The sequence below is a fragment of the Protopterus annectens genome, chromosome 8.part0 (assembly GCF_019279795.1).
Source record: "Protopterus annectens isolate FY-2018-M chromosome 8.part0, PAN1.0, whole genome shotgun sequence".
In the NCBI taxonomy this organism is placed as follows: Eukaryota; Metazoa; Chordata; order Ceratodontiformes; family Protopteridae; genus Protopterus; species Protopterus annectens.
Window position 1 is genome coordinate 690,272,386 of NC_056741.1, and position 15,000 is coordinate 690,287,385.

Sequence of the window (15,000 nt, forward strand, 5' to 3'; positions counted from 1 at the left end):
TTTTCATAGGCCTTTTCCCAGATTTTTGATGATTCCAGGTTGAGAGGTATGATCAGGGTCCTGCATTTGATCTAAATGTTAGTTTGTCAGCATCAGTTTAATTGACTGCATTTCATCACAGTCCTTAGGTAGAAGAATATTTCCTTTCCCTGAGGATTATGCAATCTCAGAATTAGTACATATAATTAGCAGGTGTTGCAGGGGAACATGGAGGTGAAGTGAGAGCTTTCCTCCCTGAAAAAACAATGTTATTTGTTTTTTGTGAAAATTGCATGCACTGAGGTTCATTTTTGGCACATGTGTAGTAAAATGTCAGTGTTTGGTTTGTCGACCTTTTGCAGTATGGGTTACTCGACTTAAGTGAATAGACCCATATTTTATATCGACATATTTATATATAGATAGATATATAGATAGACAGATACAGAAAAAACTACCTTTTAGCCTAAGAATCATGGACAAAGCCAAAAAGGCTTGCAAAACAGCAATATATTTTAAATGTTGACCTTCACTTCTTAGAAACTTGCAGGAATTATCCAGTTTTGATACCTCCTATAGAACATTCTATCCATTGCAGGTGGCCAGGCACACACACACACACACACACACACACACACACACACACACACACACGCGCACGCGCACGCGCACACACACACATGCACACACGCACACACGCACACACACACACACACACACACACACACACACACACACACACACACACACACACACACACACAAAACAGTGACTGCAAATTAATCTTCAACAACTTGCCATGAAAACAAAACATCATTTTTTGAGTAACTGAATGAACAAACATGCAGGTTGAAATTATGGATGTTCTAAGAAATTGGGACTGTTTATTTAACTTGCCTGCAAGTTCCTGCCAATGTCACAAATTTTCCCAGTGTTGCATGACTATCTCATCTCAGGACACAGACTACATATGTGCAAAAAGCAGATACAATATTCAACTATGGACACTTGTGGTGGCGGTAAAAATTCCTTATTAAAAAAACAAAGTTGGTAACTATTATGTTCAGTACATATGCTAACTAAAATGAGCTAGTACTGCAGAATGCAATAAAATTATTTTAAACCTGCAGAAGCCATGTATTCAAATGGGCCCTTCTAAAGTCATGAGTCCTGGGTGGCTGTCTGAATCACTACCGTAATGTAATACTACTTAGAAGCTGTATTCTCCTGGGAGTAAGATGAAGCACTGAGAAGAGAGATGAAGCCTATTAAAGCAAAAATGCTTTGCTGGTCAGATATCATGCTACAAGTGGACAAACACTGTATAATCAGTGTATGAAACTGCAGCCTTATCCACTGACTGAATGATAAATGTTATAATGATATTTATGTGCCATATGAGGTAGTAGAAGGACTTCAGTCTACCAATTTGTATTTCAGTTCTTGCTAGGATGTTCAATAATCCTGCTATATCCTGATGCATTTCCAGGACAGATAATCTCAGATTGTTGACTTCAGCTTGCAACTTGATAAATGAAAGTGCCACTCTTAATTCATTGTAACTCATTTGAGATGTGCCTAATATTGGCATCGGATAGAAAGTCGGGACACTGTTACCAGTTCCTTATAATTATAAGGTGCATCTAGGCATACATCTACTTAAGTGAAATGGAGCCATCATTTGCTGAGATGTTTTAGGTGTTGCTTGGTCACATTATCTGCCTTATAGGTTTTTCAATCTGCTTTTTTGTGTTAACCCAGGGGTATATTTTTGCTATAGACTCTCCCCATTGTCATGGTATGTTTGCTGTGTATGTTTGCTTTACTTTGGTCAGTGGGCAGTTTGTTGTAATACATTAAATGTAAGAAATTTTAGTTTTATTAAGTTTAAAGCTTCTTGAGATACAACCAAAGAGTTTGAGGGTACAGTCTTCAGAACCCCTGTATATGAAGTATCAGATATATATATATATATGTGTATGGTGACAGGATGTGAGGGATGCTAAGAGTTTATCTCCAAGTGTTATGAATAGTTTACCCCTTTTTTATTCATAGCATCTTTATCAAACTTTCAGTTAAACAGTCAATAAAATAAAACAATCAGGATCTAATATACCATTGTGTCAAATAATATAAATGGTATACAATGTTCAAGAAAGCAATCACTGTATCTGATAATAAGTAGTGAAAACAAACCTATATACAATAATCAATTAGCTCCTAGAAGACTATTATCATGATAAAGTTGTGAAACTTAACATTAATGGAGGAGAGAGAGAGAGAGAGAGACTAAGATTATGGTCTATAACAAAGAAGCGGCAAACAAACTAAGAAATGACACAAAAAAGGTTCAAAAACCGAAATCCTCCAGCCATTGTAGCAAATCAGTAATATCCACTTTCGTCAGTAACATAAAACCAAATCCAAAAAAAGCAGGCGATGAAATGAAAACCATTTATTTTAAGCGCTTTTCGTCTGCCATACAAGAGAGACTTCATCAGAAACTGACGAAAGTGGATATTACTGATTTGCTACAACGGCTGGAGGATTTCAGTTTTTGAACCTTTTTTGTGTCATTTCTAAGATTATGATCTACCAGAACAGAACAATTGACCAGCATTCATTTCATAACATCTCTCTAGGTGGGTGCTGGACCATAATTTGAGAGTATTGCTTTATAAGCTGAGCTGGTCAGACCAGGTAGATGGGGAAATTTTCCACTCTCTAAATATAATTGAAAGAATAGCAGTAGAAACACTTCTAAAAGTGATTGGTGACCCATCCTCATTCCCCTGAGGAATCTAGAGAAGCCAAAATTTAACATCACGAGCTATGGTAAAACATTATAGGTAGCATATTCCCTACAGCTTACGAACTGAGCCCAAGCTTGGATAACAGTTGGACAGTGCTATACCATATGCTGGAAGAAAGTTTATCTGCTGAACTTCAGCTAGCTAAGTTATTCTAACTCTCAAAAGACTCTTACACAAGACTTCAATTGACATCTGCCACATATGGAGCAGCTTAAACAGGTTAAAACCAAAAATTTCAGGAAGAAATCTAGAGGAAGATAGTAGCATGGGGACATCTTTAATGTCTTTCCCGTGCAGTCATAGTACAGCCAAGCATTATTTCTCATTTAGATCTAAGATTGTCCAATTGAAGTCATCTATCAGGGAACTATAAATAAGCTTAGTAGCAGATGCATTGCCTGAAACTCTTGCTCCATAAACAGTGGCATGGCCTACTCTCTTCTGTGTCCAAGAGATGTTAACTTTGCCCTGCATATGAATGCCCACCATAGAAGGAAGCTGTAGATGTTGCCACCATTTAGGCTACAGGGAGTCTGTCTTTACTGACATCTCTGAAAAAGATACCCTTTTCATTTTTACCATATTCCAGATATCCTTGATGAATCAAATACCTGCCCAAATCCATTCCTCCCAAAATATCTTTTTACCAACCATTATTATTGGGGATGCTCACAAAGCCTATTATCAATGGCAATCAATTTGTATTGCCCCTTAGAGTACCATCCTCTGTGTTCCACCCAAATATTCATACCCCCAGGGTCTCATATTTTCTATTGGTTGGATGACAACCTAAAACCATCTTAGTACCCACAACCTTAAGTTCTATGTAATCCAAAATTGTCTTAGACATAGTTTTTCTTCTCATATAGATCTCACTCATGAATGCAGTCCCATAATGCTTGAATGAAGGAAATCCTAGGTCCACTAGGATGTTTGGAAAAACATTTTTCTAGCAATTTGGTGGTGAGGGGGGGGGTGGCAGGGTCCCTTTTGCCAAAGGAAGAAGGCAACCATGCTTTGGTTCTTCTCCAGCTGTCTTGAGAACATAGCTTGAGGGAGGAATCTCAGCATGAACTACACCTTGGAGAGGAACATTGTTTTACTTATATGAGCTTTAGTTAGATAGGGGAAGTGCAGCTTATTCCGCGTATTAATATAACACCTGACAGGATTTGAAAGCAGATTAAGATTTAAATCCATTAGCTTGCCCAGATGTAGAGACATCCTGATATGTCGATAAGTGGCCGCACTCATAATAGTTGAAGGAAATCATGCACACTTTTGAGTTCAGAACTGGTGTGGTGGATAAGTGGAACAACCAAGGACTTGTTCACATTGATTGCAAACACTGAAAACTTATTAACTTAGTGAGAGCTAAAAGCACTAGAGAAATAGAGGTGAAAGGTCTAGGGAGCCATACTATACTCTTGTCTGAAAACCAATATGAGAGATCTAAATCCTGTCCTTTCCTATGTTCCAGCTGTACTTTTACAATCACCTGAATGTAAAGTAAGTGCAGACACTTATATAGATAAATAATGCAGGTGAGAGGTGACAACCCTGCTGGCTACCCCTCATCAACAGAAATGTTTCAGTGAGCATGTTGTTGGCACTGACCATGGCTGTTGGAGAAACATATAACAACTGATGTAAGTCAATACACGTGGATGGGAATTCCATAACCTTCATTGTTTCCCATATAGATGGCACTGAACTGAACCAAATGCTTTATCTGAAGTCCAACAGAACTGCTGCAAAAGAAATTCTTTGTTTAAGCTATGTCTGTACATTTAGCCAAAGTCTGACCACATCTTCGCTGCCTTTCCTTCCTTTTAAATCTCCTCGATGATTATTTGTTATTAGTTTTGTCACTGCCCCTCCAGCTTATTAGCAATCATTTTTACAAAGATTTTAAATTCTATTTGTAGTAAAGAAATAGGCCTATAGTTATAGGGTATAAATCCTTGTTTGGTTTTGGAGGAACAATGGCTTTAGCCTATCTGAGTTGTCTTGGGAAGGCTCCTTTTTTATCACTTCTTCAAAGAAAGTTACCAGATTAGGAGCTACATTGTCCTGAAAGGCTTTGTAAAATTCAGCTGAGAAGACATATAGCCCAGGGGCTTTACCCAAAAGAAGTGATCCAATAGCCACTAAGACTTCCTGACAAGAGATAGGCTCGTCCAGGTTAACAATTCATTGCCTTGAGATGTGAAGTAGATTCCAATCAGCATGAAGTCCTTTAACATTATTTAAATCAAGCAAAAGAATACCCATGTGCCTTATGGTATTCTTGTGCTAACATGTTCAGGATGGACATTTCTCTCCACATTTCCTCAGATTTAAATGATAACAGCTTTTGAAAAGTTAGCCCCCCCCCCCCAAAAAAAAAAAAAGAGATTTAATTTTTCTCTTTTTGTTTGAACTCTCTTTTAGCCTAATTGATCCTTTGAGCAAGTAACGCATTAGTGGAACTCTTCTCTTTGAATTGCTTTTCAAGTTCAGCTACATGTGTCCTGGCTTTCCTAATATCTTTATTCCTTGATCTATCCTCCATCCTCCTTCTATTGACAAAGACATCCTTCACTTTGTTATTTCACTGGTATCCAGCATTCAGGTTGCTTAACTTTCTTGCCAATAAACCTCCCCTACCAAGTTCTAAAAAACATCTGTCATAACTTGGTAATTAATAAACTTTTTAAGGATTAAAAGGTCCATACTCCATAAAAACACTGTTCTATCTAAGAAGTTAAAAAAGTCCATAGGCATATCATAAAATTTATTTCAAACAGCAAACAGCAATAAGATAAAAAAAACTCAGATCTGCTTTATCACTTTATTCTGGTACCTTGGCTTACTGCCTTCTCAGGAATAATTTGTTACTACACACTGATCTGAATTTATGCAAAAAAGCTCCCCATCCACCAGTAAAATAGTTAATGAGTCCATTAGGCACAATTAAGTCATCCATTAACCATGATATAACATTTAACCAAATAATCTTTAAATAAATTACAATTCCAGAGCATTTAAATTCCAAAATATTTCATCATTCTATAAAAACAACACATATGTATTGCACAAAACATGTAGCATTTAAAAAACATTTACAAAGTTAAGTTACTGTCCAGGTACCAGAATAAAGTGATAAAGTAGATCTACATGGTGAAGCTGGCTTTTTCCTGAGTGTTTTTAGTATATCATAGAATTGTCTGATGGGGGAGGAAACTGCCCTAACATGATGTGGTAAGAGGTCTTTCGAGATAAACCAATAATCTAACATGCTAGTGCAAGGATGACTATTACCAATAAAAGTATATTGTCTTTCCTCTGGATACTTCCAGCAAAAAACATCAATCATATTGCTTACCTCAAGCCATGTTGGTAGCTCCATAGTTATTCCAGGTGTCTTTCTAATGTTCTCAGGTATTCTGTCCATGAATGGATTAATGGTCACATTTTAGTCTTCTCTTAAAATAATTTCCCTGTATTTACCTCTGTACAGCTTGAAAGAATTCTGATAATGGGCCGGACTGATCACCATTCGGGCTGTAAAAGTTCACTAGAATAAAAGTTCCAGCGAGGCAATCATAGTATGAATAATCTTTCTGTTCATTAGATACTATCCAGGGCAACAATTTAGTCCATAAAATAGCTACCCCCTCTTTGTCAAAGAGGCTAAGCTAAAGGCATCATTCCCTGAACAAAAGTGTTTCTTCTTATTTCTTCTTTATTTTGGTTTCCTGAAGAAAGAGAATATTAGGCCTAATAATAGGACAGCAACCCCTGATCTCTTTAATGGAGTGGACATACCCTTCACATTCAGTGTCACTCAAAGGGAACTCCCTTACCATATAAGCATTCATTCCCTATTGAATACTGCCTTTAAGCCCTGATATTTAACTCCTGGTACCCAGTGTGTGAAATAGCTAATGGGAAGTGATTGGTTCTCACCTACTGTGTGGCAAACAGAAACTAGAAAACAAGAATAAAAGAAAACTTGTATGCCACTATACAGCCTAGTTAACAATCTATAGGAAAAATACTTAATGTGGATTTGCCAGAGGGGAAAAAACCCCAGAAAACTGAACTAGATCACAAGGGAAGATTAACAGTGAAAAAAAAGGGATGGTTTTACTCTATTAATCCTATACAGAGAATACTTCCCTTTCATTAAGAAAGCCAATCAGCTTGAGCCCCAACCTGCCTTTGCAAAGAAGCTAGTCATACGTGCGTAAAAGGTAAATTGTACATGCAAACATAGTGCACAGATTGTCATAGTTCTAATCCCAGTCCCTTAAAGTTTAGTAACCTCCCTTTAAACATACATCTGCATTCAAAAATTGTTAAGATTACATTAACTCCTTTACACTGTCAAGAAGTAGAAAGGAATATAGCCAGTATTAAGGCTTCCCAACTGTAGTCCTTTAACAATGTTTTAAGTAACCAATGATACATTCAAATACATAAGGATGGTGCCATCTCTCTGCTGCATCACAGATACAACTGGGTCGATTAACTACCAGACATCTATTTTCAGGTCCCATACAAGAATCAAGAGGAAAAAAGGATAAAGTCACCTTGTGTGCTAAAATATTAAGACGTGTTTGATGCATGGCTGGGAGAGTCCAAAGCAGAGTCTGTCCAATTACATTCCATATGTGTTAACTCCTCTTCTTCAAAGTATGGGCTAAAATAGTCATTCCAATTTTACCTTTAGATCTCATCCCTTAGTGGGTCAAATCTGGTCAACGTCAGTAGGAGGGCTTAAAAAGAGACCCAGTTTTGTGGTGTTCTGAGTTATGTTTTTAGAGAAATTGTAGGAAGCCATTGATTCAAGCTATTTATCTTTTGATCCAAGTGACTATGCAGCAGACTTGGGTAAATGTTTCCCTTATATAGGTTCATAGGTTCATAGGAGATTAATAGGCAGCTTAAGGGGCCTGACAAGCCTGGCCAGTATAATCTGATTTTACCCAATATATGGCCCCTAGGGGCAAGAAGATGGCATAGATTTGTGCCTGTGCATTGAGCATCTTACAGATTGTCCTTGTCCATAAGGGACATAGGCACTACACCAGGTGTGAATTTGCAATTCCCCATCCATTGATCCAAATTACATTTGATGAGGGTCAAGGAAGGGCTTTGCTTAATGTGAATAGGAAGCCTGTTCCAAAGAAGACTTGGTCATGATATCTCTTCTTACTCCCAGACCTGTATTAACCCTAGTTGCATCAGCATATGTAGGTCTTGGAAATAACCCCTACTACTCAAAAATGTTTTGACTTCCGTTCGGGAATTCAAAGTGATTAAATATTCTCCTTTCTTTAGGTAAAGGAGTGAAGGAAATCTGAGCAGCACATTGAAGCTCATTTCTCTGCATGGTATTAAAAAATGCTGCAATATAATCTAGGGAGATACACACATTCTGACCATCAGTGGGTACTTACTGCACTAAATCCCTGGCTGCAGCACTTCTCTGCCATTAAAGTCCTTAAATTTAATAATGAAGTGCTGTGGCAGATTTGTAGTTTTATTCTTGTAACTGATCCTGTGGACCATCTCCACAACTGGCACTTGGGACATTGCAAGAAGTTTTTGTCTTTCAAGTTTTTGCAAAGTTGACTGGAAATTGACATTTAAATTGTTCTGTCACCCCTATTATTCGCACATTATTTCTTTTCATTATGATCTCTGTATTGTCTGTCTTACTTTCCAATGAGTGAATAATACGTTATTGTTCCTGGTTGATTTGGGAATAGCAGCCTAACATGTGCCTTTGCTCCATCAGTTCACTTTGATGGAGTGGAAGGGCTTTTTTTTTCTGTATATCCTGTGCCATCAATTTCATAACATAGGCCAGACTGCAGAGTGTTTTTAGTTATTTCTATATCATCTGGCAATGATGGTGCTGAGTAGTCACCATGTATTTTGCAATGTCGATGCACCAGGCAGGTTTTGTCAAGGAGTAAAGAACTCTCAAAACAAAGTGGTTAATACCTCAATTTCACATCAAAAATGAACAAAAATTGTAACTACTGACTAGATCATAGAAATTCATAGAATGTACTGTGCATATGTCCTAAGGATATGTTGGATAATATGTATTAAAAGTGTATACGTTGCTTTCCTTTAAAGATGTTAAAATACTGACTTGTCTGTCTCGTCACATGTGTCTATAACAATTTATTTTGTATATCGTTGTATTCATTGCTATTTGCTTGTACATAAAAGTCTGTAACTTGGAGCTTTTCTCCCCAGGCCTCAGCTGAAAATGGGCTCTTTTTGACCTAGACAAACCATCCTGGTAAACTAATGTCAAGAGAAAGAAAGAAAGAATAGTCACTGCTTCACTAATTCTGAAGAAAAGAGGCAAAACCATGGAAGTTGTCAGAGGAGATGTAACAGTAAGTTCTGTAAGATTAGACAGCTAAATCATAAGCAGCACAGAGAGTCACATCTCCTTCCCCATGAGAGTAATGCGTTCAGTCCAAGAGTGACTTTTTTGGGGGATTGAAAAGTTAGTATGCATGCCAAATATGCAAGGAAGATATCTGATTATGTGTGATAAAAATGAAAGGCCAAACAAATTTCCTTTCTTTGAAATTACAAAAAGCTTTCGTAAATTTACCTTCTTCATTAGGATAGTTCTAGCATTTTAAAAATGATTAGAGTTTCCAATTGCATTTCACAATTTTTAAACTGTTCTGCCCCCTCGTGATTTGGGCATTCCTCTACTCACTCAACATTTTAATTACGTGATATCGCTGCTAGCTGCATATACACATAAAAATATGAAAGGACCTAGCAGGCCTGAAACTGAATGAAAAAATAATGAATTATGTTTAGTCTAATGGCTTAGCAGGTGCACTTACATAAATTTGAGTATAAGCGTATAAGTGTACAGTTTAGTTATAGTTTTAAGCATGAGGTTTTTTTTAAGCAGACGGCCTTCAATGTTTTTGTTGTTAAAATCTTAAAAAATAACCCCTATCACTTCCTTATAAGTATATATGTTGAGAAATGTGAATATTATTTTATGGCAACTGGAAGATATACCCAAGAAATGAGATACGACATGGCTTGGGAGGCGCTGGTGCAATGCTCTGCCTAGGGCCCCATTTAACCATGATCCAGCTCCCTTTAGGTACACTCTAAGTATGTCAATCAGTTTATCCATTCTTCAAGTGTTTCCAAAGTTGTGTCCTTAGTTTCACCTGAAAATGAAAGGTGGACTTCCAGAACTTGTTGCTTTCTTCAAATTAGTAATATAGTTCAAAATTTCATACTCATTTTATTGACTTCAAATAGCTTTACTTTAAATCATGAAGGTAGTTCTTCATTAAAAGCCATTCCCTGCTACCACTTGTTTCTTATTTTACAAATGCAGCAGGAAATATAGAATGTAGTAACACTTTTGAAAAGAGATTTAGGTTAAGCAAAACTGTCAGTGAAATGTTTTTTTAAAGCAGGGTGTGATTCCCGCTGTAGACAATGAAACAATTCAAAAACCTTCACTGTATATTACAAACTGCAAATACTGAAAAACTATTTACTGATTGGAAAGAGCCCCAAACAAAGGCAAACTTTCACTTTTCTCCCTAACTCCCCAATCTTCACATAGCACAGATCCATTAGCTCAGTGAAGAAGGGAAAGAGAGAAAGATGAAAAACATATCAAAAGGATAGGCACAAACAGGTTCTGCAATGAAAAATAACATGCACTAAAAAAATACACACCCCCAACTATAGTGACCTTGCATTTTGTTGTCTAACGTATGACGGGGGCATGAGTTTTTCTTCAGAAAGAAAACATCATTTGAGCTCCAAAATTTTAGAGCTGAGTTTATCACTATAGTTTGGTCTGAATGATGCCAAATTAGAATGAAAGATGCATACTGTGTATCTGTTTTTTACATGAAGGAATAGCAATGCCCCCTCACATGTGCTCTTTTCATTTTCCATACAGAGGAAGGGATGCATACTGCAGCAAGCTTTTTAAATTAGCAAATGAAGTAGAAGTCTCAATGAAGCTGTTTCGGGTGCAGTTGTATGATTCATGCTGCAGACAGTGAAACAATTCAAAGATTGACACTCATAGTCACATTATCTATAGTAAGTCAAATCATGTACTGAACATAAATAATACTGCAGTCTGATTATCTGATCCGAGTCCAGGCACATCTTTACAAATCAATTTATGTACCATATCAGAATAGCTATAAACAAGACCGTCTTCCGAAACAGAATTACACAATAGCAAATACATCAAGGCTGCCATAATACAATCATTCAATTATTGCACAATAGCTTTCAATATCTTGCTAGCATAACACCATTATGTATCCATGTGACACATTTTAAAATGGCCATATGTTAAAAAATACCAAGATATTTCACAGCAGGAAAAGAATGAATATAATTTCTCATTTTACAAAACTGTTCCACAGTACAATATGTACTACCTTTTCTTTGTAGCTGCCATCATAACAAAAATTCTAAGTCTTTTAACGTATGGCATGCAACCTAGGACTGCAGTGCATCCATAGTAACTATGTCATATAAATCATCTTTAAATAACATAGCAGCACATATAAATTATATGTAATCCCTGTTTTCATGCAGCACCTCCACTGAGCATCATTTGTCATTGAAAGCAGATTTCTTTTTCAACATATAGAACCTGATTAGTGTTCGGATCACATATAACAGCATGTCTATGGCATAAATCAAGTCTGAACATCACAGTAAAATGTGTCAAAACATGGGCAGGTTTATCTGTCTTTATATATTTTTTTTTCTATCTTTCCATCTGTCTGTCTACTTGCAACTGTCCATGTATGCATGGGTATACATGTAACTTGCATAATCAGTTTTTTTTTTTTATTAAACCAATGAAGTTTAACCATAGTTGAGTGGGTGTCCCCATCACGCAGCTATGCATAGCAGAGTTCAAACATCAAAAGAAGCTAAATAGAAATATACAGAAGCTGAATAGTGAAACTGGAATAGCATAGTGGTTAGATCGTTTACTTAGCATACACTCAGTCACAGTTCGAGCTGCACAGCAGTCTATGCATTTTCATATGTCAAACACAACTAAAATGTATTTTTCATAAATAGGTAGTGAATATTATTATGTATGTTAACCAGCATAGTGTAGCAGCCCCAAATGTGAGGTGTCAGTGAAATTTAAAGTTTAAGCAAGATTTTGCATAGCTAAGCAGATTTGCACACAGGTAAGCAGGGCTTAGCATTAATCCCTTTAAGCAATGGTTATCTTTGCTAAGTGGGTTTGCCTGGTGCTTAGCTAAGCTCAGCAGTTTCAAAACTGTCCAATCACGGTAAAGGGCTGGAAATTAGCCTTATTTAAACCATACATGCATAAATACAGCACATAATCAGTTGTATCTCCCCACTGTATGCACTATGGCTAGTGTAGGTGAAGATGTGCACTTTTGGGCACTATGCTGAGGCATTCAGGAGTCCAGGGTATTGGTCGAACTCCTCATTAAAGACCACGAAGGGCAACAGCTGCACGACCCATACCAGGGCTCTCAATACAAAGTGGAAGCCTGGGACCATCTTGCCTGAGATCTCATCACTGCCACTGGCATCCCTCACACTGGTGAGCAGGTCCGCACCACTTTGTTGGCTTGAAGCAGAGAAAGAGGGACCCTTTAGACCAGTGGGTCCAAGATGCCTGGGTGGGGAATGCTCCAGCAGTAAGTATTAGTCAAAATAAGTGTTCTCCAAAATCCAGCCTGTGTATGTGATGGATAGGTATGCATAAAAGTTTTTACTTATCTCCTGTACAGCTGCAGATGAGATGGCTGTGAACTTGGAAGCCCATGCTAGCAGGCTGCTAAGGCTGTGTCACGAGGCTGGTGAGTAAAAATCTAGCTGGTATTATGTAGGGAAGATAAATAAAAAGTAGTAGAATGTCACCTTGCAGTATTTAAAACTGGGTATGGTTTTTAACGACTGAAGAACCCAGAAGGAGAGTAATAGTGACATACAGGTTATATATCTATAAAAGTGTAAGTATTTGTCAATATTGTGAAAACCCCAGACTGGTTGTGTTTACTCTGGTATTGTATGACTTGATAGTTTCATGCACCAAGATCTGATATCAGAACAGTAATGCTGTGTTAACCACTGTTTTCCACACTGAGCTATGTCAAAATGTATGTATAGGAATGTATATAAAAGAATGCTGTAATCACAAGGTCAGATTGTACATCCAAGAGAGAATTAGACAGAAAACCTTCAAGGAAACAACAGCAGTTTCTCAATAGCTTGTTCTGATGAAACAAACTTGTTGTATTTATGGTTCGAATCCCGGGAGTGATAATAAGCTGTATGCATAATTTCAACTAGGATTTTGTGAATATGTGTAGAAACAGTCAGGTAGTGTCAACATACATTCCGTCCACAAGTCTTCTAGGTAAGAAAAGGTATAAAGTAGCTATAAGAAGCATGTAGTAATACTGTGTCCAGCACCCACAGTCTAACCCAAGGCTGAAAATGACAGCAAGATAAGTATATACACTAATGGTCTCCCCCAAGAAATGTTCAAAAGTGCCATGCTGTCACAGCTACCGGTTCCTGCTACTACCAACAACCAGGGTGACCGATAGAAATCAAGGCAGAGTATAGCAGTAGCACACACACACACACACACACACACACACACACACACACACACACACACACACACACACACACACACAGTGTGAGTGCACATTTGTAACCCTGACAATGTGAATATGGGTAGAATTAGTCAGGTAGTGCTAACAAACATTCCCTCCACAGGTCTTCCAGGTAAGAAAAAGTATAAAGTAGCTATAAGAAGCCTGTAGTAATACTATGTCCAACACCCACAGTCCAACCCCAAGGCTGCAAATGACAGCAGGATAAGTACATACATTAGTGGTCTTCCCCAAGAAATGTTCAAAAGTGTCATGCTGTCGCAGCTACTGGTCCCTGCTACCAACAACAAGGGTGACGAATAGAAATTAAGGCAGAGTATGTCAGTAGCACAAACACACACACACACACACACACACACGCACACACACACACACACACACACACACACACACACACACACACACACACACACACACACATACACACACAGTATGACTGCACATATGTAACCCTGACTATGTGAATATATGTAAAAACAGTCAGGTAGTATTAACAAACATTCCCTCCACAGGTCTTCCAGGTAAGAGAAGGTATAAAGTAGCTATAAAATGGCTGCAGTTATACACTGTGCACAAACATACCACTGCCCAGCCCAAGACCATAGGCTGTTGTAATAATACCTGTAGAGTAATGATTAGAGCAATGATCATTAAAGCTGTGACCACTACAAGAATCTACATTTGTTAATTGGCACCTTTCTCTCTCCCACACCTTATCTTCACCAATAATCTAAACACATAAATTAATGGGCATGTTTTCCACCAAACCTACTGTTGGGACATGTGTCCTATTGTTCTACAAATGTTGAAATGTATTCCAATTAATGTTCCCGGTTCAGATACTATAATTGGTTGTTATCAATATAATCTGCATGCCGATGTAATGCCCACTGTGGTTCCATACATTCAAGTGTTCTGTTTGCTATGCAAATGTTCCATATCTGTTGTTTTGGGTTAATGGAATACTCATGCATGATGTTATAACTAATTCTGGAATGTGGTTACCATTACAAACCAACATATGTTCTAAAACTGCAACACCATAGCACGTCTGGGAAGGCCGATCCCATTAGATCCACCTCTCCAGCCTAATCCGGCCATAGCACTGGACCCCACCACATCTGGAACCTATCCCAGGTCCTCCTCATCTGCTGGTCCTGCACCACCATTAGGGGGAACCACCTCAGGGGATGGGGCTCATCCCCACCCTGTACACAGGTGCTGACAGGTTCCTATCACCTGAAGCCAGGACTGGGGTCTGGAGTATGGCAAGATTGCAAGGAATTGGGAGATCTGCTATGCCAGCTTGAGGGCTGAGTGGTGCAATTAGAGGGTTAGCCTGACACTCCTGCTCAGCACCCAGCACAGCCACCTGCAAGGCCGTGAAGGTGCAGTGATGACTGGCCATGGGTGGGGACCTCAGTCCCACTGTATCCATTTCGGGGTGCATGGGCTTCTGATTACCAAACATCCCTCCCCATCCAAAGTGTTTACCCCCA